Raw genomic sequence first — 6,423 nt, 5'->3', positions numbered from 1 at the left:
AGTGTAGAGGGGACCTGAAGGCTCAGCAAGGGGACCCAGGCTACAACTATCCTACACAACAGAAATACAGAATGTAAGCACTGGAACATAGTCAGAACTTGCAGAACAGGCAGAGAGAGAGAGTGAGACAAGAGTAGGGTATATAGAGTGAGCCTAAGAGTACAGGACTACCTGGAGTAGACAAGATCAAGACTACAGGACCAGTCTGATCTTGTACACCTATATATACTAAACTACACAAGAGCACTCAGGGAGCATGAGCCACTAAGAATGATGAGCCATGAAGAATGAAAGAAAGGAATGTTAAAGATAAAGGTACAAAGAATGAAGGGATAGATAAAGGGTAAGAGACTATAGAATGATACAAAGAATGAAGGGGTGGTCAAAGGAATGGAATGATGAAGTAAGGAAGGGTAGTAGTAAGAGTCAGTATGTATATAGTTCATAGACAGCACCCCTGAGGGACAGAAGTCCTGAGTTCTGGTACAGAAGGGTGCAGAACCCTCAGAACTAAAGGTACAAGAGTAGAGAACTGTAACATCACCCCCCCTCTAAAACCAATCGTCCTGATTAGTGAGTATTGGGCTTGGTCAGCAGCTCAGGCATAGGTCAGAATGGTAGGGTTTGGAAATCTGTGAGGCAGAGTTGACACAGAGCACCCAGATGAAGTCAATAGAAGTCTTGGATTGCCTTAGCAGTATGGGTGAGATTCTTAGCAGGTTCCCAAGTGTATTCTTCAACTGGGTATCCCTTCCAGTGAATAAGGAACTTGAGCTTTCTACACACCAGCTTAGCATCTACTATGTATTCTACTTTGTATTCTGGTTCAGAACCAATAAGTTCTGGTGGAGGCAGTAGGGGTCTTTGTTGTAAAGGAAAACCTGGATCATAGTATCAAGACAGTAGAACCTTGTTAAACACTGGGTGTATACACTTCCATGTTGCCAGAAGTTGGAGTTTGTAGGCAGAGGCACTGACCTTCTTTTCAATAACAAAGGGTCTGAAGTGCTTGTTGTCCAACTTCTTCATTAGGCAATCTATGGTCAGGTTAGTAGCTTCCAGCATAACTTTGTCACCAGGCTGGTAATCCTTGGCCACAGACCTCTTCTAATCATAGTTCTGCTTCATAACCTGTGCTACCTTTTCCAAAAGAGCTTGTGTGTCCTCCCTGGTTCTGTACATCTGTTCTGTAAGGTCTGTTACAGATTCAGAACTATTGTTCCAGTTCAGAACTGTCCCCTAGTACAGATGTCTCTCATGATTGAGGAAGAACAGGGACTGTCCTGTTACAGAGTGTTGCTGGTTATTGTACACAAATTCTGCCAGAGCTAGCCATTCAGACCAATCTAATTACTGATGATTGATGAACATCCAGAGGTAGAGCTCAATCTCCTGATTGACTTACTCAGTTTGACTGTCAGTCTACAGGTGATAGGTAGTAGAAGGGTTCCCTTGAATTCTGAGAAGCACATACAAGTCCTACATGAATTTCAACTCAAATTACAGTCTGTAATCATGAATGAGCTTCTGAGGGAGTCTGTACAACTGGAAGACATGATCCTGATAAATGTGCACCATACCTTCAGAAGTGAGTTCTGTTCAGGTTGGAACTGTATGGACTTGCTTGGAGAATCAGTCAACAATCATACAGATAGTGTTGTAACCCTAAGACTTAGGTAGCTTGCCAATCAGGTCTACTGAGACTTCTTCCTAAGAGTGATCCAGGATCCAATACAGATGTAGGGGAGCCTGAACCCTTGTCTGGTAGGCCTTAGTCTGTTGGCACATATTGCAACCAGTCACATACTTCAGGATTTCCCTCTACATTCTAGGCCACCAGTAGTTCTGAGTGATGAGTTCCTGTGTTTTGTGTCAGTCCAGATGTCCTACAGTCAGATTGTTGTGATGAGCTCAGACAATGTCCTCCCACAATTTCTGATCCTTCAGAACATACAGTCAGCCTTCCTAGTAAACCTATCCATCCTCATCCTCCTCCCAATCCCTAGCCTGTTTCTCCAGTTGCTTCACTACAACCTGGTCCTGTGTGTGTCTCAGAGCTTACTGTATACAGGTGACAAAGTTGACATCCTTGGATTCAAGTTGGATCTCTTGGATTGTCTCAGACACAAAACAGGAATTGTCTAGGAGAACAAGATTTTTGTTATCATTCTCCCCCCTTTCATAACCTGCTTGTCTTGAGAGTAAATTGGCTTTCATCATTTGTGTTCTGGGTTTGTAGGTCAGTACAAAGTCAAAGTTCTACAGTTCTAACATTCAGCAGGCTTGGTAGTGGTTGAGCTTCTGGGGTGCCTGGAAGTACTGGAGATTAAGGTGATCACTCTAAATCTCAAACTTCTGTACAGTACTGAGGAGATATTGATGCTACTCTTCCAGGGAACAGACAATTGTAAGGAGTTCCTTGTTATAGATAGGGTAGTTCTGTTCTGTTGTAGAGAGGGATTCTGATTGGAACACTATCAGACACTACTTTCTGTTAATGAACTGGGACAGTACTGCTCTATTTACAAAGTTGGAAGAGTTGGCTTCAACTCAGAACTTGTCCACAACTGTTGGAACTGTTAATACAGGCTTGCTAGTAATGGCCTACTTAAGGGACTCAAACACAGACTGCTACTGATCATCCTATTACTAAGGAACATCCTTGCTAGTAAGATTGTGAAGGGGCTAGGCAATGGTACTGAAGCCTTAAATGAAGTGTTGGTAGTAGTTCACAAACTCAAGGAACACTTGGACCTGTTTCAGGTTCTGAGGTTGTAGCCAGTTCTGAACTACAGTCACCTTTGCTGGATCCATACAGACCTCTCCTCCACCAATCATGAAGCCTAGATAATCTACTGACTCCTGTGCAAAAAAGTACTTTGCTTCTTAGAGGAACAGTTTATTATCTTAGAGCCATTGTAGAACTGCTCAGATTAGTCAGTAATAGTGCTCAACTGTCTGGGTGAAGATTAGAATGTTGTCCAGATACACACCAATGTGCTCTGAGTCAATCAGATCTGTAAGGATGTGATTCATGAATGACTAGAACATTGTAGGCAAGTTAGTTAGTCTGAAGAACATTACAGTCAGTTTGTACAATCTGTGATTGGTTCAGAACACAGCCTTCCACTCATCTCTGTCTTGGATCTGAATATTATTGTATCCCTATCAAACATTCAACTTAGTGAAAACCCTAGATGTATGCATCTTATTAATGAGCTCCTGAATCAGGGGGAGCAGGTACTTGTTTTTGACAGTACCCTCATTAAGACAACAATAATCCTAGACTGAGTAGAGCTTCCCATCTTTCTTTTTGACAAAGAAGAAAGGGGAGGCTATAAGGGACTTTGAGGGTCAGATCCAGCTGTTCCAAAGATTTTCCTAAAGGAACTTGTCAAGTGCCTCCTACTTGTCTCTGTTGAGCAGGTAGACCTTACAATCCTTGGGTTGGAAACCCTTAGTCAATTCAATTGTATGGTCCTAGGGATAGTGTTCAGGAAGCTAGTTGAATTCCTCTTCACTGAAGACTTTGGGGAACTCTCAGACAAAATCTAGCAGGCTGGGTCTGTGTGTGTTCTAGAGTAGAGTTGTTCTGAGGGGGTTCCAGACTGGTTCTGTCTCAGACATCCTTTGGATCAACTCTATTCTGCCTTGACTAGAATATGTATCCACATATCTATCCTAGTCAAAGAAGAACAACTGGTCACCTTCATCAGAACTGTTAGTAACATTAAAAGCATTTACATTCACTCAGAACAGTAGTGTAAGGTAGCTGCAAGACTCAGGACACTGATTGAACACAAGTGTCTACTCTAACCAGTCAATGGTAGGGTTGTGAGCCTTAAGCCATTCAAATCTAATGAAGACGTCTGTCTTTCTAAGGTTGGTGACTCCAAACTCAATACTTTCCTCATGATCCTGAATGGTCATCTGTAGTTGGACAAACTCAGTGATCTGACTATTCTAGTTCAGGGTTCTGTCTGTATTGTATACTAGGATTGGAAGTAGAACGTGTTGAGTAGGGAGGTGGTGTTCCTACACAAAGGCCTCATTAATGTACAAACTAGTGTATCTACTGTCTACCAGAGCTGTTGTTCAGATCTGGGGGGATCCTAAGAAGGGAGCTAAGAGGATGGGGACCTGGAGCTGGTGTCTAGAACATCCTCAGATGAACTGCTGCTTGTTCTGAAGGGAATGTACAGCTTGTACAGCCTTGTTGTCTGAGAGGGTAAGTATATACACTAACATTCCCTCATTAACCTCTCTCTTTCAACAAGGACAGACCTATGTCCTCAGCTGTGAACTCAGCTGAGACTATCCCTACTTGATACTATGGACAAACTACTGAGTAGTGAACAGGGCTAGGTAATGTTCCAAACGTTCCAAGATCTTGGAACACAGAAGTAGCAGGTCAGATTGTACAGATTTAGACTCAGATGAAGTGTAAAGAGAAGAATCAAAAGAATCAGAAGAAATAGGAGAACTATCTACTTTTGTTTTCAACTTTTTTCTATCTAATAAATAATTTTGTTGATTTATTTTTTTACTTTTTCTGCTTTTTCTACTTTTCTTACTTTATTTACTTCTAATCCTACAGTGTCCATTGAATCAAAAGTAGCCATTAAAAAATCTGAGTCATAGCCCTTCAGTACTACATTCACTGTTAGGCCTCCACAAAATCCTAGGGTACATAGTCAGGGTCCAGGAGTTCTGAGGTGACTTCTGGATTTGTAGAAAAGGCTTCTTACCACAAATCCTACTCATCACTCATTATCACTCTAATAACCTGACAGATGTACTGTTGCTTCTGTAGGCAGTCCTTAATTTAGTGCCCTGACTTTCTGCAGGCAAAGTATGCTCCTCACTTTCAGGCTTCTCTAATGTCCATCAGAATGGATTGATTGCAAATTACAGGCAGATCAATCCAAGGGCTCAGAACTGTCAGAGCTGAACACATGTGTAGGTGTTCTACACAGACTTGACACATCCAAGCTACAGCTTGGTTGAAGGAGATGGTGTGCATCTTCCACTTAGTGTAGGTGACTAGTTCTAGCATTATTCTGAGAATCTTATTAACCAGTTCCAGGTGAAGAGCTTTTTCAAGTATTCTAATGAGGACATTATTGAACCCAAGTATGAATCCTGCCTTCTGGGCCAGGATATCAAACTCCTGAAAGAAGGTATTAGCAGAACGTTTGCCCTGTTACAGAGACACAAGCTTGTTCTGTACATTATACTTCTCATTCAGATCAATGAAGGAAGTACAGAGCTGCCCTATGAATTCTGAGTACAACTCATTGTTCTGAAGTCAGATCAGGCTTCTGATCTGATGACCTTCAATCCAGTTCTGGGCCCAGGTGGCTGCATTGCCTTCCTTCATGAAGGAGAGGACAAATAGGATACAATCAAGATCTGAGGATAGATTGGTTGAAGCAGCAGCCACATATAGTTCAACTTGGTACTGGAAGTCCTCAAAGTGCTGCCCATTAAAGTCTGAAGGGTAGGCTACATACACTTTCTTTCCAGAACAGGTTGCAACTTCCAGAACAATCAGAACAGGTTCTGAAGGGGCTGAGGGCATGTGGTTGACAAAAGCCTCTTGGATAGAGGTCTGTACATATTGAGCTAGTTCTGCTTGTAACTGCTGATCTGGCAGGACAGTAGGGGTGACAGTTAGTATAGTAGGGTCCATGTCTACACTACAAAGGGATCAGCACTAAACTAAAAGGGGTAATGAATAGAAGAAGGGTGGCAAAAGTTTAAAAGGGTTTAGAAAGTTTAAAATTTAAAAATGTAAAAGGGTCAGGACAAAGGAAAGAGATCAACACAACAGTAAGTACTAATGCCCAAAATGTAGGAGAGTTGTAGGGTAGTAATGAGTAGTCTTGATCTGATGTCAGCAACAGTATAGAGGGGACCTGAAGGCTCAGCAAGGGGACCCAGGCTACAACTATCCTACACAACAGAAATACAGAATGCAAGCACCAGAACATAGTCAGAACTCACAGAACAGGCAGAGAGAGAGAGTGAGACAAGAGTAGAGTATATAGAGTGAGTCTAAGAGTACAGGACTACCTAGAGTAGACAAGATCAAGACTACAGGACCAGTCTGATCTTGTACACCTATATATACTAAACTATACAAGAGCACTCAGGGAGTATGAGCTACTAAGAATGATGAGCCACAAAGAATAAAAGAAAGGAATGTCAAAGATAAAGGTACAAAGAATGAAGGGATGGATAAAGGGTAAGAGACTATAGAATGATACAAAGAATGAAGGGGTAGTCAAAGGAATGGAATGATGAAGTAAGGAAGGGTAGTAGCAAGAGTCAGCATGCATATAGTTCATAGACAGTGCCCCTGAGGGACAGAAGTCCCAAGTTCTGGTACAGAAGGGTGCAGAACCCTCAGAACTGAAGGTA

Source organism: Fomitiporia mediterranea, assembly GCF_000271605.1.
Source record: "Fomitiporia mediterranea MF3/22 unplaced genomic scaffold FOMMEscaffold_9, whole genome shotgun sequence".
In the NCBI taxonomy this organism is placed as follows: domain Eukaryota; kingdom Fungi; phylum Basidiomycota; class Agaricomycetes; order Hymenochaetales; family Hymenochaetaceae; genus Fomitiporia; species Fomitiporia mediterranea.
Note: the sequence above shows the minus strand (reverse complement) of the source record.